The 24114-nt window shown below is 38.0% G+C and overlaps 1 protein-coding gene across 1 annotated transcript in view; it reads right to left on the bottom strand.

Moving 5' to 3' along the window:
* PLD1 (phospholipase D1) overlaps positions 1-23740 on the bottom strand; it is a 201881-nt gene extending 178141 nt beyond the window's left edge. The window contains exon 1 of the mRNA XM_051983176.1: positions 20119-23740. The gene's annotated coding sequence lies outside the window, so the exon portion shown is untranslated. The remainder of the gene's footprint in view (positions 1-20118) is intronic.
* Between the last annotated feature and the right edge of the window lie 374 nt (positions 23741-24114).

The following is a 24114-nucleotide window of genomic DNA, read 5'->3' on the forward strand; positions in this document are numbered from 1 at the left end:
TCATTTCCACAATGAATCAGTTATATTCTCATCAATTCTACCTCCCTAATATTGCTCACATTTGTTCCTTTTTCACCACCCATAGAGATGTCTCGATAGTTCTGACTTTTATCAACTTCAATCTGAGCTAATGCAACCTCTTCCTAAATGGTTCTCTGTGAAGACCGCATTAGCATCCTGGATACCTTAGAATCAGCTGGTGTCAGGATAAGCAAAAGTCCTTGGTCTTTATTCTTGGTCTTTAAGGGTAGAAGTGAACTGGATGGACACAGGATTTCCACGACCTCTCCTCTTTGTCTCCCGCCCCAAAAGTGACTCTGGCTAGTCTTACTCCACCCCCTAATCCCTCCTACAATTCTCTGTATACACCAAAATATCGAGCCAGCACAGAATAATGGGAAGGGCCATTTTCCAAGCATATGTTAATAGAGTATTGTCCAATCGGTAGTTAGCCTTAAGTGCTCGGTTGACCGACCTCAGTGTATCAATTCAAGAATTTCAGCCCTTTACTGTTCTCTGCCTCAAGTTCCTCCTCCCTTCAATCTGCTGCCAAAGTGATTCTCTTAAAGCAGAGATCTCACTATGCTATTGCCTTGTTAAATGAACTCCAGAGGCTCTCCCATCACCTCCAGGATTAAAAAGAAGCTCCTATATTTGATATTTAAAACTCTTCACAATCCAGCCCCAGCATACATTTCCAGCTTACTTTACCAGCCTTCTCATATTCTAGCATAGGGGCCATCTCCAATCATCATAATCTATGTCTGGCCACTAGACCAGATAAGTAACATTCCTGTCTGTTCCCATGCAGATTGACATACTCTTTTCCCCTCATGATCTTAAAGGCTTCAGAGCACTAAGATGCTAAGAGACTTGCTCAGCACCCTAAAGCCAGGGTGGGACTTGGACCTGAGTCTTTCCAGTTTTGAAGCCAGCTCTCTCTCCACTATATGACATGCTATCTCTTTAGCTATTACTATTATATAATATAATCCTATAGATTCTAAATTCTAGGGCAGCAGGTTTTAGCTCAGGAGAAAGAACTTTCTATCAATTACTTTCCAATAGCAGATAGTTTGTGAGGAAGCTTCCTGTTCCAGGAAACATTCAAGAAAGAGTGAGGTGACTACTGCCAGTAATTCTATAGAATAGATTCCTTCTTTGACTAGGAAGTTGAATTAAATGAATTCATATAGTGTCTTCCAACTTTAAAATTTTATTATTCTATAGTTTACTGGGGTTTTCAAGACCAAGGAAATTCACTATCCAAAAAAAGGCTTCCTGGGAAAATTTTAAACCTGGACTTGTTTTGTTGTATCTAGCCTCTCCTCCTCCTGAATCCAATCTGCAGACAACTGTTATATTAATATTCCTAAAGCTCAGATCTAAACATATCAATTTTTTCATCAAGAAACTTATCATTCCCTAATGCCTGTTGAATGTAAACTTTGGCATCAAAAATTTTTCACAATCTGGTAATCCACACATTGCTCCATCTTCCCCCTCATGTGCTCTGGACAAATTGGACTTCTTGCTTTCATGTTGTCCCCAACCTTTCATCTTTACCTCCTTCTACCCAAACCTCCTGTTCCCAATCCCCATTCCTAAAATGTTTGACCTTCTCACCTCATCTCCACCTCCCCTAAAGTCACTTCAAGATTCAGTTCCAATTCCAACTACCACATGGTTGTGTGGATTGTCTGGAACCTCCCAGTTTGTAACCCTTCTCCCCATTACTCTGTGTGTATCCATATGTATGTGTATGTATGTATAAAATGTAAGCTCATTGAGGGCAAGAATTGTAATGCTTTTGTCTTGTATGTTCAGTGTCAAGGATGGATCAGTTACAAATCTACAGGAATTATCATGAAATAGTCTCTATTTCCAAATAGAGAGCTGATGAACTCAGAAGGTATAGTCAAGCATTTTTGATGCAAGGGATATGTTTAACAAAGGAACTGGTTTTATTTCACTATAATATTTGCAATGGCTTTTACTTTTCTTTTCTCAGTGAAAAATACAAGGAAGTAAAAGGGAGTGAATTCAGAAATGAAAGGAAAATAAAACTGAATTTTAAAAATAAATGCTCCAAAAACCTGTTGGAAACAATTCATAACTTTAGCAAGTTGCAGGATATAAAATAAATCCACACAAATCATCAGCTTTTCTATATATTACTAACAAAGCCCATCAACAAAAGGTAGAAAGAGAAATTCCATTTAAAATTACTGGAGACAAAATAAAATACTTGGAGGGTCTACCTGCCCAAGAACTATATGAACACAATTACATAACAATTCTTACACAAATAAAAACAGATCTAAACAATTGGAAAAATATCAATTGTTCATGACTAGGCTGAGCTAATATAATAAAAATGACAATTCTGCCTAAAGTAGTCTAATTGTTCAGTGCCGTACAAATCAAACTGCCAAAAAATTTTTTTAGAGAACTAAAAAAATAACAAAATTCATCTGGAAGAAGAAAAGGTCAAGAATATCAATGGAATTAATGAGAAAAAAATTACAAAAGACAGTAGCTTAACAGTAGCAAAGCTAAAACTATATTATAAAGCAGCAGTAATCACAACCATTTGGTACTAAGAAAGAGTGGTGGATCAGTGGAGTAGATTAGATACATGTGACACAAGGCTTATAGCAATCTAGTATTTGATAAATCCCCAAACTCCAGCTTCTGGAGTAAGAACTTAATATTTGATAAAAATTGCAGAGAAAACTGGAAAAGAATATGTCAGAAAATCACCATAGACTTACACCCCATGCCAAAATAAGGTCAAAATGGATATGTGATTTGGACATAAGGAATGATACCATAAACAAATTAGGAAAATAAGGGATAATCTTGTTTTGGAGAAGAGAGGAATTTATGCCTAAAGAACTATAGAACATTATGAAAGGCAAAATGGACAACTTTGATTACATTAAATTAAAAAGATTTTGCACAAACAAAACCAACAGAAAAGATTAAAAGGGAAATACAAAGTTGGGAAAAAATCTTTATAGACAGCATTTCTGATAAAGGTCTTATTTCTAAAATATATAAAGAACTGTGTCAAATTTATTAGGACACAAATCATTCCCCAAATGCTAAATGGTCAAAGGATATGAACAGATCATTTTCAAATGGTGAAACTAAAGCCATTTATAGTTATATGTAAAAATGCGCTAAATCACTATTGAGTAGAGAAATGTAACTTAAAACAACTCCAAGGTACCACCTCACACCTTTCAGATTGGCTAAGATGAAAGGAAAAGATGATGATAAATGTTGGAGGGGATGTGGGAAAACTGGAACGCTAGTGCATTTTTGGTATTGTTCTCCCATTTTGGACAGCAATCTGGAATTATGCCCAAAGGGTATAAAACTGAGCATACTCTTTGACCCAGCAGTGCTATTACTGGATCTGTATCCTAAGGAAATCATAGAAGGAAAGTGACCCACATATACAAAAATGTTTATAGCAGCTCTTTTTGTGATAGCAAAGAATTGGAAAATGAGTGGATGTCCATCAATTGGGGAATGGCTGAACAAGCATGGAATATGAAAACAATGGAATATTATTGATCTATTAAAAATGATGAACAAGCTGATCATAGAAAAACCTGGAAAGATTTACATGAACTGATGCTGAGTGAAACCAGCAGAACCAGGAATACATTGTATCTGATAACAGCAAGAACATGCGATAATCAACTATAAAAGACTTGGTTTTTCTCAGTAGATCAGTGACCCAAAGCAATCCCAATAGACTTTGGACAGAAAATGCCATCTGCACTCAGAATAAGATCTAAGGAGACAATGTCAATCAACAAATGCTATGTTCACTTCTTCTTTTTTTTTTTTTTTTTTGAATTTTTATCTCCCATGTTTTTTTTTTCCCTTTTGCTCTGATTTTTCTCTCCCAACATAATTCATAAAGCAATGTGTATTAAAAAAAAATAAACTTAACACAATTTAACAAAATGCTTGTTGAATGTTTGCATGACAACAATTGGCCCATGTCAAATTAGTGAGCAATCTCTTTAAGGCTAGGTTACAAATGCTTCAGATGAGTATATTTGATATTTTGCCAATTCACATTTAGGCATATGGGGGAAGAAGAAATCAGGCACTAACTTAAAACTATACAACTCCTCTATGTAAAGAGAAAATCTGGAAAATAGAATCCATTTGTAAATTACTTACTATGTACCAGACTCTGGTCTAAGTACTGGGAATCCAGGGGGGAAAATAGTCCTTGGCTTTAGTCCCTTCCATTCCACTGGGAAATAAATATAAGGGGAAAAAAAAATTGAGGGGTGGGGGGATAGACACACCAATAGACAGAAACAGGAAAAGTCACATGTTTATGTTGACATCTGAGCTGAGCTTTTACAGAAAGCAAAGACATCCAGATAACAAGGAGGAGTTTTTGATAAAGCAAGACAGCTCCAATGGTGTACCCTCATTAGTTTACCCTCAAGGGAAGTCTGGAAGTTATACATCAGAGCATCCAGATATAACATCCAATTTCTTAGCATGGAGGTGCCATGATCCTCTTAAGTCACAGGATCTGCCCTGGATAGACACCCCCCCCCCCCCCAACTAAGTTCATCAATGGGAATTCTAAGAAAATGTAACTTGTAAATCTCATTCACAGTCTACCCCCTTAGTAACACCTAGATTTCTTTCTGTTCCTTTCCATCATTTTATTTCCTTAGGCAACCACTGTTATGAAATGAAACTGTCAGCCTTATTAGGAATGAAAAACTGCAAGGTGTCTTTAGAAAAAGATAGGAAAAAATGACCTTGGGCTGTATGTCTTTATCAGAGTTGATTTGATGATTGTTGGATTTACTGTGACCTTTGTAATCCAATTTCATCAGGAACCCTCTGTCTCCCTGAGCAAAGGTAGCCAGTAGGTAATCGCCATTCATGATAATGCCTTCTTTGTTTCTTCAGTTATTTTACTGTTCAAATCCTAGTGATCCCGTGATTGGAAGCTAAAAGAGACCTTGGAGATCATGGATCATGGAAAAAACTTAAGAAGTTACCTGTGTCCAGCCTCTCACTACACAGATTAACTGAAATCCAAGTGATTCATCCATCTATAGTCACATAGGGTATAGGTAGCATGGGGCAAGATTTGGATCCAGGTACTCTGAATCCAAACCCTGAAGCTCCTATACTGTGATCCCATTGTTTTTATTGAATGTGACCTGAATGAAATATGAAGATTAACCCAAGTTTCAATTAGCCAAAATAATCAGTTGTGGGTAGAGAGACATTTCCCCACCAATCCCAAAGGGAAAGTGGGAAGAAGCACTGGGGAAAACTTAGCCCTATAATTCAATGCATTAAGTACGCATAAATACACAAAGATAAGTAAATGCACATATAAATTTATATAAAAATATATATATGTATGTATATGTGTTTGTATGTGTGTATATACATATAGAGAGAGAGAAAGAGAGAGACAGAAAGAAAGAGGGGGAGAGAGGGAGAGGAGACAGAATGAGAGAGAGAGAGAGTGAGTGTGAATGGAGGGGGAAAGTATGAAGTAACTTTGGGAAGAGGACTAACATCTGAAGGAAACAGGAATGGGCTCTAATAGGAGATGGCCTTTGAGCTGAGCCTAAATGAAGCCGGGGGTTCCAAAGATCAAAGATAAGAAGGAAGGATATTCCAAATATTATAATAGAGATTAAAGATTAGGGAAAAGTAGCTATACAGGAATGGAGGTGGGAGATAAATGATGTTCCTTAGTGTCCAAGGGATCACAACGTTCACTTATATCAGTAGAATACCACCTCCCCTCACCCCCATCTAGAGTTTCTAAATATGCTCCAACATTATCCATCAGTAATCACGTAATCAAGAACTTACATACTCTACCTAATATCAACTCTAAGAGTACAATGTTTATATTTATAATGTAAAGGTTCTTTTAGAATTGCATGGCTTAATAGATTGTTTTGAGATTGCAATCCAGAAGACATGCATTCAAAACCTCTGGCAGAGGCTGTGTAACTTTGAGCAAATCATTGAACTTCTCAGAGGCTTGGCTGCCTTGTTTTATAAAATGGGTATGTTAATTCCTAGAGTACCTAGGAACCTCAGAGCATTACTTTGAGGTTCAAAAGAGACACTATAATTAAAACACTTGGATTGCAAAGCAGTTATTATGATGATTTCATTTTTACTCTTTTGGATGGAATTCAGACAAATTCTGGGGAAAGTGGCTATCCTGTATTTTTCCTTAACATTATTTTTCCTTCTTTTATATTTACTTTTCTTTTTACACTGATGAATCAAGTAATTTCTTTCATAAGAGAATACAAGTATTAGGTTCTGTAGACTCATAAATACATATGCACATAAACATACATACACAAACACAAATTTTATATATATGTGTGTGTGTGTGTGTATACATATATATGTATGTATGTATGTATGTATGTATGTATTTGTGGTGTGCATGCGGTTTTATAGAGCCATGTATATTCTCTCTACAGAGAGACATAGATATGCTCTTCTACCCTTTTGTTGACAAAGTGTTGTTCTATCTATAGTTGACCCTGTATTTTGTTTATATTGCATGCATTTTTGTTAACATACTTTGCAAATCTGGTATAGTCCATTTTATCATTCGAAAAGTGGACATTAAGAATGATATTGCATAAATGTTCATTGTTTTAAACATATTTTATTATTAGTAGTACAACTGATGGATCTAATGTTATTATTAGAGGAAGCTATGTCACAGTTTTGAATTACTTTTCTTCATACCAGATGAGATCTCCCAGCCATATGGCAATTTTCAAAATTCATCTTATTGACTCATATTTCCTTTGTCAGGGACTGGTCTATATCCTATATCTCATCACTTTCAGTAAATGATCTCACTTCCTACTTTACCAATAGATTGATTCCATCTGATGTCATCTTCCTTAACTCTCTTCCACTTTTCTAAACTTCTCTTTGCTTCATTTATCTTCTCCTCCTCTTCGCTAGTCTAGGAAGAGAAACTGCTAACCTCTCCATCTTTATGCCCTTGGAACCTATCATATTGGGAGGAAGGTGGAAGGAAGAACATCGACTTTGGGATCAGAAGACCTGGAGCCAAATCCTAACTCCGACATTGACTTAGTTAACATTTCCTTACCTACAAAATGAACTAGTATGCTAGATGAGCTCAGAGGACACTGCCAGATCTAGATCTACAATCATATGATTTAGTGAACCATCTTCTTCTCTTATCCCTTTTGATGGCTTTTAACTGCCTCTCATATCTTAACTATAACCATCCTCCGAGCTGCCCTCATGTACCTCTTGTACCTGCACTTTCACCTTTGGAGGGTTTATCTAGTCCCATGGTTTCAATGATCATCTTTTAGGAGATAACTCACAAATCTATTTTTCACAGTAACAGAGATTTAGAACTGGAAGGAATGCTGGAATTCAGAAGTTGAGAAAGCAGAGGTCCAGAGAGGTTCAATTACCCTAGATACTACAGATAAATGCAGAAGTTGCATGTGAAAGGAGATCACCTGCCTCCAAAATCCCATTGAACCTTCCCATTCAGTTCTCTCTTCTCCCCCAGATTCTAATCTTATATTTCTGCTGAAGGTCTTGCCCACCAAGCTCAATGTATCATTGGGTACTCGGGCTCAAACACAAACTTGTCCTCAACTTCTCTATTCCCATTGATAGTACTGTCATCTCACCAGTCACCCAAGCTCAAAAACTCATAATTCTCTTGGCTTAATGTTATTTCTTTACCCTTTACCCCCTGATTGCCACTTAAGCCCAATGGAATGGATTGTCCATTCCAACTTTGAAAATCCTTCTTTACTCATCCCCTTTCTTCCATAACCACTTCAAGGATGCTAGTTCAGAATTTCTTCTCACCTGAGATGATCAGAACAGCTTCCTAGTTGGTTTCCATGCCTCCAACCCACATCCTCCCTAATCTATACATCTGACAATGACAAAGATTCTCCTGATATGTGCCACAGATGGAATTACTCCTCTACTTAGAAATCTTGGCTGTCTCCCCATTCACTCAAAGGAAGTATCCTTCACTTCTGTGGTTTCTTTCTCTGGTTGATTGGCTCCTTCCAGAATCTCCTAGTGCCCAGGTTGACTAGGTCTCTTTCTTCTCCATGGATTGTAGCCCAGACTTTCTCTACCACGCCCACTTGCGCAGCTTCCTTTTTTGTGTGTTGACTTCATAATATAAGCTCCTTCATTAATATATTGTTGGTGGAACTGTGAACAGACCCAGCCATTCTGGAGAGCAATTTGGAACTCTGCTCAAAAAGTTATCAAACTGTGCATACCCTTTGACCCAGCAATGTTACTACTGGGCTTATATCCCAAAGAGATCTTAAAGAAGAGAAAGAGATCCACATGTGCAAAAATGTTTGTGGAGGTCTCTTTGTAGTGGCCAGAAACTGGAAACTGAGTGGATGCCCATCAGTTGGAGAATGGCTGAATAAATTGTGGTATATGAATGTTATGGAATATGATTGTTCTGTAAGAAACAATCAGCAGGATGTCAGAGAGATCTGGAGAGACTTATATGAACTGATGCCGAGTGAAATAAGCAGAACCAGGAGATCACTGTACACGGCAACAGCAAGATTATACAACGATCAATTCTGATGGACATGGCTCTTTTCAACAATGAGATGATTGATGAAGAGAGCCATCTACCCCCAGAGAGAGGACTGTGGGAACTGAGTGTAGATCACAACATAACACTCTTACTCTTTTAGTTGTTATTCACTTGCATTTTGTTTTCTTACTCATTTTCTTCCCTTTTTAATCTGATTTTTCTTATGCAGCAAGAGAATTGTATAAATATGTTTACACACATTGGATTTAACATATTTTAACATATAAAACATATAATGAATTGCTTGTCATCTTGGGGTGGGGGGGGAAAGGGGAAAATCTGAAATACAAGGCTATGCAAGGGTCAATGTTCAAAAATTATTCATGCATATGTTTTGAAAATAAAAAGCTTAAAAAATAATAAATAATGTAAGCTTCTTGAGGGCAGGGACTTTCCTTCTGCTTATATTTGCACTCATAATCCTTAGCATAATGCTCAGAACAAAATAAATGTTTTTAAAATGTTAGGTGACTGATTGCTAAATAAATAAATTTCTGATGCTGGCATGTAAGGTCTTTCATAATAGGGCTCCAACCTTCCTTCTAACTTTATCAAATAATACTTCTCCTTCATACTGCATCAAGACCAACCAAGCTCCCCATACTTTCCATGTCTGGAATCATCCTCAATTCAACTCTACCACTTCTCCTTGAAAGGATTTGCCAATCTCGTCCACTATATCTCTATTCAACATACCCATAGTTTTTCCAAACCAACATGTCCTTTTTTGATCATTTGATCAATACTTAAAATAGTAAATATAATAAATCATAAGTAAAAAATCATAGGGCTCTTAACCTTTTTTGTGTCATGGACCCCTTTGGAAGTTTAATGAAGATTTTAGATATGTTCTAAGAATAATATTTTTTTCAATGCACAAAATAAAATGCATGGGATTGCAAATCAAATCACTTATATTGAATAGTTAAAAAACAACAACAACAACATAGGTTTGTCCATTCCTCTTAGATTGGAGAGCAAGAGAAGAAAATAAATGAATACACAGAGATCTCAGATTAAAAATTTCTATTATTAGAGGGTGCTCTGTTCAAGAATTTATTTTGGCCAAGTATTGATTGACCAAGCCTTACTTGGTCATAGTTTGGATTCTAAGGCTCAGAGTGAGTATAAATAGCAATTGTTTTGGTTTTGTTCAGAAAGCCCGAGGGTCTTCCCTTCCATATTGATTTTATTTATTTGACTAGGTAAAAGATGCCATTTTTTGCCTCATTTTCACCTAACCTCATTCACCTAGAGGGTGTTGCCTCAGATAAACTGAGATCTGGGAAAGATCTCCAAGGCCTCTCACTACAGAAGGTCACCTTCAATCATCCAGATAGCTCAGCAGGAGAGAGTGAAATTGGTGACTTTGCACAGCCCTCCCTCACTTAAATCCAATAAACTTGTAAGCCATGACATTTTCCTGACATCACAGTCTCCTTTGAGAACAAAAACCAACAAAAATAAAACAATCATCTGCGGTTTTTAATATGATGCCCAGCAGGAAATAATCTCTTTAGCTTTTTCATTCATTCATTCATCTTGTACCTTTGTAGATAGCATATTCTATTCATCAAATTGACTATCTTTATTTCCCACACCCATTTCTGTCTTTTGAAGCTCAGTGTTTACTGTTTTCAAAAGCATTCCTTAAACTCCATCTGAAATGCCCTCTCTTCCAGCTCAAATATCCCATGGTCCTTTGGAACTTTCCCTGGTACTTACCACACCCATTCATCTAGCATAACTATTGATGGCACATAATTTTCCTGTCTCTTGTTAGAAGGCACATTTTTAAAAGCCAGTCTATATCATTATCAGTCCTGGTGATCAGTACATTTCTGCATATATTTGGAACATAGTTTAGATATATGTTGATAATTTGCATCTGTAACCTCTTAATGTTGACACTGGGACTCTAAGGAACTAGAAGGAAGGCCATCTGTCTGATGAAACAGGTGATAGCCCCGACTACATACAGTTGGCCCGAATCTCATGCTTCAGGAAGTTGTTGGGGAAAAAATTCAGACAATCTATACAGCACTTGCCTCATGCTAGCCTGAGGGGTCTACGTAAAGTTACTTTCATAGCACATGGACAGCTGTCTCCAAGGGCACTCATGAAAAACAGATGTGAGTGAAATGAGGCTCCACACAGGATCAGAATGTTCCAACAACAATGTGGGGAAGGGGTTCACATTGGGAACAAGACTAAATCTGCCCCATGTTTCTTTCCCAAAGGTCAGATGATCACCAGATGAAAGGGCACTGCTAGGTTTGACCAGGAAACTGTAATTCTATTCTATGGATAGCAACACAGATTTAGAACAGAAAGAAATGTCAGAGGCCATCTCTTCCCATTCCTCCATTTTACATATGAGGAAACTGAGGCTGAGAGATATTAAGGGATTTTCCTAACTCCACACAGATATAAAGAAGGTTGAACCTATGATTTCTGATTCAAAATTCAATACTCCTGGTCTGTAACTATATTTGTCTCTACCATTTGAATATAAAATTCTTGAGGATGAGAACTTTTTCTATTTAATTCCAAGGCTTAGCCTGGAACATAATAAGAGCTTAATAAATTGGTTAATAATGCACAGCTTCACTGTGATTAGTAACTTTCTGGATGACCAAGGTCTTTATCTAAAATAAACACTTGCCCTTGAAGTAGTCAAAGGAAATGAACAATTTTCTGAAGAAGAGATTAAAAATATCAGTGATCATGTAAAAATATTCCAGATCATGAATGATATGAAAAAATACAAATTAAAGCCCAATTGAGGTTACATTCATATTCATCAAATTTGGCAAAGATTTTAAAAGATAGAAATAGTCAGTATTGAAAGTGATGTGGGAAGACAGGCACACAAACTCAATAGTGGTTATAAATTGCCCTATTCTTTTTGGGAAACAACTTGGTATCATGCAAGAAAAGTTACTAAAATGGCCAAACACTTTGATTTAACATTACTATAACTTGGGATCTACTCTAAGGATATCAAAGAGGGAGAGGGGTGTGTGTGTGTGTAATTTATCTTTGAATCTCTAGAACCTAATATAGTGCTGACTCATAGTATGTATGGATTTCATTTATATAGGAACCTTCTAATGAGTTAACCCCTTCTCCAGTGCAAGTTGATATCTTCTCGGTGGTTTCTAATCTTAAAGAGTTGCGTACAGCACAGAGGAGTCATGGCTTGCTTAGAGTCAACAGGCATCAAAGGCACTGCTTGAATCCATGTCTCCTTGGATGTGGAATCAGCTCTCTATCTCCTTAGCAACACTGCCTTTCTTGGAAGTATCAACTACTGAGCTCCACAGACAAATATGGAAAAGTTCCTGCCCTCAAATTCCATAGGAGGAGACAACATGTAGACATAGAATTATATGACAGCTTGGTGATGTAGGAAATAGAATGCTGAGCCTAGATTCAAGAAGACCTGACTTCAAATCTGAACTCAAGATACTTCCAAGCTGTGTGACCCCAGGCAAATCACCTAAATTTTGTCTGCATCAGTTTCTTCATCGGTAAAATGGGGATAATAACAACAACTTCCTCCCAGAGCTGTTATGAGGATAGAATGTGATAATATTTGGAAAGTGCTTTTCAAACTTTAAAGAGCCATGTACATACTAACTAGCTATTATGATATGAATGCACAAAATATGTGCAAGATAAATATACAGTAAATTAGTGGGGAGGCCCAGTACTCAGAAGGATGAGGAAGGGTTCTATGTAAAAAGTAATGATTGAACCATGCACTGAAGGAATTGAAAGATTCTGAGAAACAAGAGCCCTAAGGATATAGAGGATGGGCCAGGACAAAGGTACTGAGATGGGAGATGGAGTATTTAGGGGTGAAGAGTAGCCTCCAAATCACAGTTTGACTGTATCACAAAATGCATGTAGGAGAATCATGCATAATAAAGTTGTAAAGGTAAATTGAGGCCAGATTGTGAAGGCCTTGAAATGCCAAACACAGAAGTCTGTATTTGATCCTGGAAGCAAGAGAGCGTCATTGGACTATATTGAGTTGCAGATTGATGTGGCTAGACCCATGTTTTAGGAAGGTCACTTTGTTAACTGAGTGAAGGGAAAATTGAATTAAGGGGAAAGATATGAGGTAGGGAGACTAAGGAATAGTCCAAGAGAAATAAATGATGAGGATGAGTTGTGATAATAGCCATGAGAATGGAGAGAAGAGAATGGATGAGGAACTTGTTGCAGAGGTTAATTGAGCAAGATTGGGCCATTGATTGAATGAATATGTGGGATGAGGGAGAATGAAGGATTAGGGATGACTGATGTTACAAACGAGATAACCAAAAGTATGGTGATATTCTTTAAAAAATTAAAGAACTTGGGAAAAGTATAGTTTTACAGAGAAAGATATTGAATTCTGACAAAAAGATTTTGATCTCCACTAGTAGAAGGAAGAGGGGGAAAATCACTAATCCATCCATTGATCAATTCTACTGAGGAGACAACTTTCTGATAATGTAGCTATAGCTAAGACAAATAAAAAGTAGCTTTAGAGAGCAAAGCACTATCAACCAGAGCTAGGGAAAGAGGCAGAGACCAGAAAGAGGCTCCTAAACAAGATAAGTTGCTTGAGTGCTTAAGAAGCCAATGATCTCAAGAGATGGAGGTAAACAGGAGACTACTCTAGCCTAAACAAAGGTTCAAAGAGTGGAGATGCAAAGTCAGGGGTGAGCAACAGCTAGAAAACTACTTTGACATGGTCCATGGAGAATATGGAATTCAAGAAGTAAAATGCAATGTATGATAAAGCAGAAAAGGTAGTTTGAGGCTAGAGAGTGAAGGGTTTTAAATATCAGACAGGGAAATTTATATTTTGTCTTAGGTTAATATGAGCAAAGGAGCCCATGGAAAGCTGATTGAGTCTCTGATATAAGCTGGCTCTATGACCCTTCTCAAGCCACCAAAGTTTTTCAGTGATTTGAGCAGCTGTCTAAACCTAAATTACAGAAACAATGCAGACCTGCATTGGTAGAGTTCCTTGTATCAATAAAATTAAAGTCTGGTCCCTAGCAACAAAGTTATATGCATTTATTTAAAAACATTAAATATTGTTCTTCATTCTGGTCTACCATGTCCTGTACTCCAGGCAAATGAGCACATGGCCAATCCTTAAATTTGGTTTGGGTAATTTCTCCATAAATATTTGTGAATGCATGGACAAACCAACATTCCCCATGGAGCAAGAAAATATTATCACGAAATCAAGCCAAGAGAAAGAAAATGGAATGTGCATCTCCTTGGAGCAAGTTTTAAAAACAAGAAGGCACCAAGAACCTAGTACAATGTGTGCTTATTAAAAACTACCTCTTCTTTGTGGTTACTATTAGTAATTATATCTTTATCTATTTATATCTCCATATATTAACTAAGTATGGACAGAGATGTAGGTAGTATGCTATAAGGGACTGGCCAATCTGAGTTCTAACTCTGCCTTGGATACTCACTAGCTGTGTGAGCCTAGCAAGTCACTTCACTGCCTCAGTTTCCTCATCTGTAAAATAAAAGCTCTAAATTTCTGATCCTATAATTAAAAAAATCAAAGTGAAAACATATGGCAAAGAGAAGACCACCTTTTAAAAATACTTATAAGTGCACAGAACCAGCCAAATATTATCAATCACAGGTTGATATGTTGGTTAATATTGCCAAACTGTTTTCCTCCCTAATTTTTAACTCCTTCTCTAAGTCAAGTGAACAATCATTTATTAACCATCAAGTATTTGCCATACCAGGGATTATGCTAAGTACTGGGAATACAAAGATAAAATAATTATAAAATAAATAAAATATAAAATAAAATTAAAATTAAAAATGACCCTGCTCTTTAAAGAATTCATAGCCTAAGTGGTTATAAGGAATGGCTCATTATATATGTGAAGGGAGGGGAGGAGGAAGGATATATTTGGAATGGAAGTAATATAAAAACAAATGACATCAATAAATAAGTTTAAAATGAAAAAAAAAAGAAATATATAAATACAATTTGTTGGAGAGTATACTTAAGGAAAGGATGAGAGACAAGTACTGTCCACACAAGGTTTGACCAGTAACAGTATGAATTGTTGTTTAATCGTTTCAGTTCTGTCTGATTCTTTGTAATTTCATTTGAGATTTTCTTGGCAGACTAGAGTACTTTGCCATTTCCTTCTGCAGTTCATCTTACAGATGAGGAAAGTGAGGCAAACAGGACTATCATGCATCTAGGAAATGCCTGAGGTCAGTTTTGAATTGAGGAAGATGAGTCTTCGTGATCCCAGGCTTGTCATTCTACACACTGCACCACCTAGCTGTCCCACCAGTATGGATTACTGTTTTCAAATTCATGTTTTCCCCACAACAATAAAAGGAAAATGGATGTCTCTGACTTATCTTTCAGGCTCAGAGAGTTCTCTGAGATTTCTAAAACACCTTTAAGTTTTCAGTGATTAAGAATGAATAAACTGGGTGATGACAGAATTAAATAATAATAATAACAATAACAATAACTTATTTAGAGATATGGATCAACTCTATAATTGCACTGGTGTGAAGAAATCCCAGGCGAAGGAAGCCTCTCTACCAATGTAGGTCTGATCCTTCTCTCAGAGGGTTGTCCTGAGCATTGAAAGGTGATACACAGCTAGCCAGGAACAGCTCTCTACCCACTATACCACACTTCCCTCTTTTTGTCATTTCCTACCATTGACATAACATTTTCACATTTTAAGTGTCTTCCATTCATCACCTTGTTTTAGACTATGATAACCTTATAAAATAGTTACTACAGGAAGGATTACCTTCATTTTCCAGATGAGGAAATTGAGGCTTGGAAAGATTAAGTGATTTCCCCCTGAGCACATCATTAGTAATGTCTGCACCAGGATTTAGATCTATATCTTCCTGACTACAAAACTAGAATGCTTTCCACTATGCCATGCTGCTGCTATTCTCAACAGGAAGTCCCTTCTGACCAGGAGGAATAAACTGAACACAAATATTGTCCTAATTAAATTCAACATTACAAAAGGTCATGTTTTTAAGTATCTGAATTCATCTCTAACAGCTTCAGTCTTAGCTACTCTTAAGATGAAATCCAGTGATTGGATAACATAAATACAAAACCCTCAGGTTTATAGAGTTTTAGCAGAAAGGGAGTTTAGACACCATATGCATTACCTCATTCTACAAATGAAGCATCTGCCCAAGGTTATACAGTTAGTAATAGCAAAGTCTCCCATTATTCCCTCCCTCAATTGTTGGCCTTCTCCTCAGAACCTTCATTTGAGGAAATGCCCAAGCCAGACATGTTTTTGACTCTGCTTTTGATTCTCCAGACATTGTACCTTTAACCTGGCAGCCACCTCACACTGCAAGATACCAATATTCCATTGGTGAATTTCCTCCTTAGACCCAATATTTGAAAAAAAATGTCTAAGACAGATATGTTCACACTTTTTTCAACTCTACCAAGGGATCTGCTTAAATGTTTAACAATTATCTCTTTCCCAGGGGAAAAAAATGTATACAGAATAAACATTTAAGTTTGTTAGCATTATTAGCATTATTCACATTTTGCTCATCACTTTCTTAAGTCCAGGCAATCAACAAAACATAAATAAGCCAAGCTTGGACATTGGGAAAGTGGTTCCCAATTTCCAAGGCATAAATGCTCACACTGAAAACTTAACATCAATGTCAGGAATTTCCACTGTTCCTTCCTGGCTTGGACCTATTGTAGATGATTTGCCTTAAAAATCGCCTCCTCACTTTGAGATTTATTTTAAAATGAAATGACTATCACATGCTTGATTATTAAGGGCTCTAAGACTTATGGGATACCTAGAATTGCTACCTCGTAACAGAGATGTTCTCAGGAGGGAGGAATCTTTCAGAATTTAGAGAAGAGAAAGAAAGGTGGGCACATAAGGGACAAAGCCAGGAAAAAGCTAAGTCAGAGAGCACCAATCATTGACTTCCCTATTAGCATGACATCTTATGTTCCTGCTACTCCAAACTTACCAAGTTCGGCACCAAGATTTATAAATCTATTCTATTTTGTTATAATAATAATAAAGATGGTAATAGTGACAGCTGACATGTAGAATAGCACATTAAGGTTTGTAAAACACTTTAAACACACTATCTAATTTACATGACAGTCAGGTTCATGCTTTGAGGGAATTTGGAGTCAGGATGTACTGAGTTCAAATTTCTGGCCAAATCACTTACTCTCAATAAGCTTTGGTTGTTAAAAAGGGAATAATAATAGCACCTCTCTTACGGGTTGTCAGGATGGTTAAGTAATATACACTCTATAAAGCACGTTAAAAACTAGGAGGAGCCATGTAAACATGAGCTATTTGTCATGGATGATATCATCTCCATTTTATAGATTAGGATAGTGAAGCTCAACTCAGCTTGCCTATGGTAACACAGCAGATAAGTAATCTTATCTAAGGGATTCAAATCCAGATCTTGCTGACTCCACATTCAGCACTCTGTTCTCTATGCTAAATTGACTCTTGCTGTGCTAGAGTTTCATGTCAGAAAATGTAACTATGGGGAAAAAAACCCCCAAATTTGGTCATTTGGTATTTTCCCTGTCCCACTTCCCCATTGTCACCATCGCTAACAGTTTGAATGGGATCTACTATTATCTACAAGAAAATTGTTGACATTCCTCAAGCGTTATGGAGCTATCTTCATGGAAAGGAGCTCTATGGTCCATAAAAACCGTGAGCTTTATAAGTTTTTGTCAGTTTCCAGAAGACATAACCAGCTCACCGATGTGGAAAACACAAGACATCTTGGTACAAATAGAAAAGGGGGAAAAACTGGAGTCAAAAGACCTGAATTTAAAGTCTACCTCTACCACTTATTCGTAGAACAATAAGCAAGTTATCTACTCCCTGGGAATCTCAGTTTCCTTATCTATAAAATGAGGTGATGGGGTTAGCTGACTTAAAGGGTAGGTTCCAGCTCCAAACTGATGAGCCTCTTCCTTAGGAAGTAGCTGGTGACTGTCCAGGAACATTTTCCTTTAATTTGTTCTTCTAAAAGACTTCCTGAAAGTCTTTTCTCTAATTTATGGGTCACTGTCCTTGCCATTCAAAACACTGGAGGTGCTCTAAATGATGACACGTATCTTGAAGTTTCCTGAAGGCCTAACAGAGTCTGTCTTTGGAAAATACCTCCTGAAACAGGAGCTGACTTAACCACTGTACAATTATATTTGAGGGAGGGGAAGCGTGATTCATTCTGTTCCTGAGACTTTAATTTTCAGGCACCTGAAAAAAAAAAAAAAGGATAGTTCTGAAGGCTCTGACTTGGATGAGAAGTGGCTGCCATGAAGTTTAGCAGATTCATTCTCAAGGTTTCTTTGGAAGAAGCTGATACCAAGCCAGCAAAGGCATTCAGGAGGAAGGAGAACCTAAATAAATAATGGGGAACTCTTTCCAATAACACTGGAAGAAGCAAAATAAAATTCAGTCATCAGCTTTTGCTTAGGTCCCAGTGGGTTGTAGCTAGATCTAAGGTCTACCTGATATAACAGCATTTAATCACTCAACAAGCATTTATTAAGCCCTTACTATATGCCAGGTACTGGGCTAAAAGTTGGTCATGCAAAGAAAAACAAAAGGAGTCCTTGTGTCCAAGAAGCTTTCGTTACTATGGGAGAAATAGCATTTCATTTATTAGGCACAAATGAGATAAGCAGAGAGTAGATGGAAGGTAACCTCAGAGGAGAAAAGCAAGAGAAATTACACTTTAAAAAAATGGTAGAGATCAAACCATCATCTAATTGACCTACAACTTCTTTGTAGTGTCTGGCAAATTTTTTTTTAAAAGATTTGGTCTAACTCTCGAATTTTACAGATGAGGAAAAGTGACATGTCCAGGATCACACAGACTCCATATTCAGCACTCTGCATTATACTATATTGATTTTCACTGCACTATATTTTCATTTTTAAAGAAATATGATTTGACAAAAAAACATACCTATGGAAAAACCCAAAAAATTCATCACTTGAGATTTTCCTAAATCCAGATGTGAGGGGTGGATAAAGAGTTTGATCCCTAGTCCCTGGCAGCACCTTGTAGTACACTAGTCTATCTAAGATCCTTTTATAAAGGAAACATCTATTTCTAGAAACATATATTAAGAAGTCACAGCCTGTTCTTTCTGTACTTTGGCTGATATAATTTATATTTCTTAATAGTATCAAAATTTTATAAGGGCAGCTAGATGGCACAATGGATAGAGATTTATATGCCGGAGTTCACATCTGGCCGTAAGACTCTGGACAAGTCATTTAATCCTGCTTACCTCAATTTCCTCATCTGTAAAATGGACTGGAGAAAGAAATGGCAAACCACTCCCATATCTCTGTCAAGAAAACTCCAGATGGGATCACAGAGTCCCACATGATTGAAATGATTGAACATTCAATCTGCTAATCTGAGAAACTAGGAAGAAACCAATCTAGACTCACTTCAAACGCGTTGCCACTTTTTAAAAACTTTTTTTCTTACTACTTATATATCATTAGACAAGTAATAACTTTTCGGGGCCTCAGTTTCCCCATTTGTAAAATAGACTAGGTGATTTCTCTTTAAAAGAATGAAGTGAAACAAATACAACATCGCAACTGTATCCGATGGTATATGCAACATTACAAGGTCTCTTCCACCTCTGTTTAAAGGAATTAAGTGAAACAAACACAACATAGCAACTGTATCTGAGGGTATATACCACATTACACATCGATAGTCCCCCACCTCCTCCAACGTAAAGGAGGGGGTTACATTTCCCGACTTCTTTTTGTTTAAGGTCAAAGTTGGCTGTGTTCCAAGACACCTGAACTGCCGGGGCCCCGGAGCCAAAGCAGAGCCGCACACTAGGCCCAAACAAGTCTCACACCCATAACACAGCCACACATCTGTCAAGCCCGCCCAGAGTCTGGGCGGATGAGAACAGCAGCAGCTGGCGTGCTCAGTACTGACCATTACTTAATTCTTAAACCGTACTGCCTGGGTCTCAGACCCAGAAATAGCCGCAAGACCTCCTGGGAGGGTCCCAAAGAACAGTGGCCGAGAAAAAGACACCCAGGGGTGCTCGCCGGCCACTGCCACAACCCCCACCACCACCACCACCACCACATCGCCCTCCTCTCCCGGCTTCCTACCTGCCGGGAAAGTTTAGCGAGCGCTCCCATCTTGGGGGCAAAGAAATGGAAAGAGACTCTCTGGAGTGTGGGGCCTAACTCCCTGAATTGTTGACTAGCAGAAAGAAATGGAGCAACACTCTTGTTCCCCTATCTGCTAGCTGCTTATGTGTTCCGTGTCCGTTAGCCCAGAGACACAACTCCAGCCAGAAAGTCCCAAACTTGGTTTGCACTGACCTGGTGCTCCCGGGAAAGTAGTCGCGTCATAATGGCTTTTTAAAGAAAGTCTTTTCTCCCAAACTTGGCCGGACTAGGAAGCTGCCCCTGACAGCCCGCGGGACACGGGGAAAGATCCCTCTCTTTCTCTCTCTCTTTACTGCGCTGAGCCCCAGTTCCACCACTCGGGCTTACTCCCTGGGGCCGTGGGAGCCACGGTCACGCCTACAGGAGCACTCGCCTATCAGCGGCAGCCTTGAACTTGAAACCCCTCCTCCACGTGCGAGGCGGGGGCGGGAGGGGGGCAGCGGAGTCGTGGGGGATTTAAAAAGCCCCATGCAGAACGAGCGGGCCCAGGATTCCTGGGGCTTTGTTTTCCCGTGGCCCACAGAGCTCTGCTTGGTGCCAGGGAGAAGTCCGAAGCAGACTGGGGAACAAAGGGGGCTCTCATGGCCTGTCCTCCGGCGCTCGATGAGAACCACCAATTCATTTTAACAAGGGCCGCACAGTCTCCCCTCCATTGTGGTCGAGAAACTCCTCAAGTGACAAGAAACCGGCTTCTGGGGCCCGGGAAGATGCCCAGCTCCGGCCTGATCTAGTGAGAGAGGGGCGCAGGCAAAGGCTAGAATCGCTGGGAGCTTCCCCTTTTCTCTACATGGCCAAAGTCCAAAGGCTTCTCTCTCACTTGTGATTTTGCTAATCTCTAAAATGGAGGAGGAAGGGAATTTATTAGCAATGTAGCTGCAGGGCACAAGGAGAGTGCTTTTGCACCCGTTAATGCCCATGCGTGTTTAACCATCCACTGGGGGGACGTCCAAGGGGGACGCGTTTGCAAGATATACTTTTACATTTAATTTTGTTTTGTTTTTTTTATTTTTTTTTAAGCTTTTTATTTTCAAAACATGCGTGGATAATTTTTCCACACTGACCCTGGTAAAATCTTGTGTTCATAATTCCCCCCCCCCCCTTCTCCCACCCTCTCCCCTAGATGGCAAGTAATTCGATCTATGTTAAACATGTGCAATTCTTCTGTACATCTTTCTACAGTTATTGTGCTGCACAAGAAAAATCAGATCAAAAAGAAATGGGTGAGGGGAAAAAAAAACCCAAAATGCCAGCAAACAACAACAAAAAGAGTGAAAGTGCTATGTTGTGAACCACACTCAGTTCCCACAGTCCTATTTCTGAGTATAGATGGCTCTGTTCATCATAAGATCTGTGATCTTCAATCATCTCATTGTTGAAAAAAACAAGTCCATTAGAATTGATTATTGTATAATCTTGTTGTTGCCCTGCACAATGATCTGGTTCTGCTCATTTCACTCAGCATCAGTTCAGGTATGTCTCTCCGGGCCTCTCTGAAATCATCCTGCTGATCGTTTCTTACAGAATAATAATATTCCATACATTCAGACACCATAACTTATTCAGCCATTTTCCAGCTGATGGGCATCCACTCAGTTTCCAGTTTCTTGCCACTACAAAAATGGCTGCCATAAATATTTTGGCACATGTGGATCCCTTTTAAATTTAATCTTAATGATCAACATTTTCTTCATCACTTTTAACAAAGTCTAGAAATCAACAAAATAGTAGTATTTGCCAGTAAATTATCACACTGAAAATTTAACAATCAGCTACAACAAGCCTGTAGTCTGCTTCAGCACACTCCTGTTTTGCACATATGGTTGCCAGATTCAATTTCTTTTTTCTAACATGGGGTTGTTTAATTGATTTCCTTTTCTGTTAATCTGGGCAATTAATATTTTTGAAATATTCAATCATTTCAATTAGGTTGTCCTATTTGCTGGCAAACACTTGGGCAAAATAGCTCCTAATTATTGCTTTAATTTCTTTTTCATTTTCCCTTTTCATTTTTGATGCTGGTAATTTTTTTTGTTTGTTTTTGTTTTGTTTTGTTTTGTCTTTTTCTAACCAAATTAACCAAAGATTTATCTATTTTCTTGGTTTTTCTTGTTCCCAGATTCTATACTGAGTCAGCAGGCTGCCCTGAAAAGGGTCCTGGATTTGAAAAATCCTTGCTGTAAATCCTACCGATGCCAACCTTTTTACCTGTGTGACCTTGGGAAGGTCATAAACTCAGAGTATCAGAGTTTTCTACCGTAAAACGAGATGGCTTGATGTAGCTTCCTGCTGTAAACCCATGATCCTCTGCGTCCTTTAACCTCTTTCACTGTTCTCACTTTTCTAAAATTAAGAAATTGCATTAGCTGATGCATTAGATGATGATGGTGAAAGAGGTGATTTGCCTCAATTTCAACCTAGCCTTAATCACTGAATGGATATGGCCTCAAACTCAGACTTGATAAAGAATTTAGCTTAAAAAGACCAAGGTCTCCCATTTCACCCAGGACTATCTCCAGTGGTCCTGATCTATGTCTACCCACTGGAGCTAGAGGGCTCTGAAGAGGAAAATGAGGCAGGTGACCTTGCATAGCCCTCCTTCACTTAATCCAATCCACTTGCATATCATGACATTATTTACCTGAAGTCCTACTCCTCTTAGAGAACTAAGGACAAACAACAACAGTGTCTGATCATCTGATTATATAATGACTTTTTACTTTATCTTTATACTCAGTTGCCTAAAGGAGGAAAAGCTTTGTAATTATAGAACTTGGGCTCAAACCCTCCCTATGATATGTATTGTCTGTCTTTCCCCATCTGAGCCTCAGTTTCCTTATCTGTAAAATGGGTGAGGAAGATTGGACCTGATAGTGTCTGACGTACTTTCCAATTCTTATGCTATAAGTTATGATTTTTAAAAATTATTTTATTTTTAATTTGTGGAATAAAACAAGTATTTCCATGACATAGTATTATTTTAAAAAAAGATGACTGCACATGAAACTGGACATCTATTATGCACAAATGATCACCATGCACGCTCTGTCCCTCTCTCATATTCTACCCTTCCCCCACCAATTGAATGTGAACTTCTTGAGACCAAGGATCATTTTGATATTTATTTTTCTATCTCCAATGCCAAGAACAATTCCCGACACACTGTGTCACAGAAGGTGTGTCATATTTATAACTTAATATGCTTATCATAAAAATAATAATTCTTTTTTGCATTTATATTGTTTTAAGATTTGCAAAGTACTTTATGCTATTTCACTTCATTCTTACTATAGCCCTGGGAAGGAGGTGCTATGATTATCCCCATTTTATAGATGAGGAAACTGAAGTTGATATTTGCCCACGGTTATATAGCTATTATCTGAGGTAGGAATTTGGGTCTTTAGATTTCAAGTCCAGTATTTCAACCCTGGTATTACTTAATTATCTTATTAGATTAATAGATCACATTTAAAATATGTTTAAAGATGTCATCTAGTCGAATCCTTTCATTTTACAGATGAGGAAACTGAGATCTGGAGGGATTAAGCAGTTCATTTATATGGCACACATAAGTAATGATGGCTGGATGAAAAATCCAGAGTTTAAGCTAAAATCAGATTGCTTCTCTAGAACTGAATAGAAATGAAGGTCCCATGGAAGACCTGTTCTATGCACAATTGATTTAAGGCAATGACTTTCATTTATTCACCACATATTCACTGAATTCCTACCCAGATCAGTCTCCTGGGATCTCTCTCTTTCTCTGTCTCTCTGTCTCTGTCTCTATCTCTCTGTCTCTGTGTGTGTGTGTGTGTGTGTGTGTGTGTGTGTGTGTGTGTGTGTGTGTGTGTGTGTCTGTCTGTCTCTCTCTGTTTCGGTGTATGTGTGTGTATGTGTGTGTGTGTCTTTCTCTCTGGGCGTGTCTGTCTCTCTGTTTCTCTCTCTCCCTGTCTCTTTCTCTCTCTCTTTCTCTCTTTTTTTTTGGCAGTCCCATTTTATTCCCAATTTAGCTCTTCCTTACTAATGTTAATTATCTTGAGATCATCCTCCTCAGGCCAAAATGTCACAAGAAAAGCAAGCATGAGTAGATTGCTGCCAAGTTGACTTTCTTGTATTTCTTGTCAAACGGAAGTTACACAAAGCCTGGGAAAG

The sequence above is a fragment of the Antechinus flavipes genome, chromosome 3 (assembly GCF_016432865.1).
Source record: "Antechinus flavipes isolate AdamAnt ecotype Samford, QLD, Australia chromosome 3, AdamAnt_v2, whole genome shotgun sequence".
NCBI lineage: Eukaryota > Metazoa > Chordata > Mammalia > Dasyuromorphia > Dasyuridae > Antechinus > Antechinus flavipes.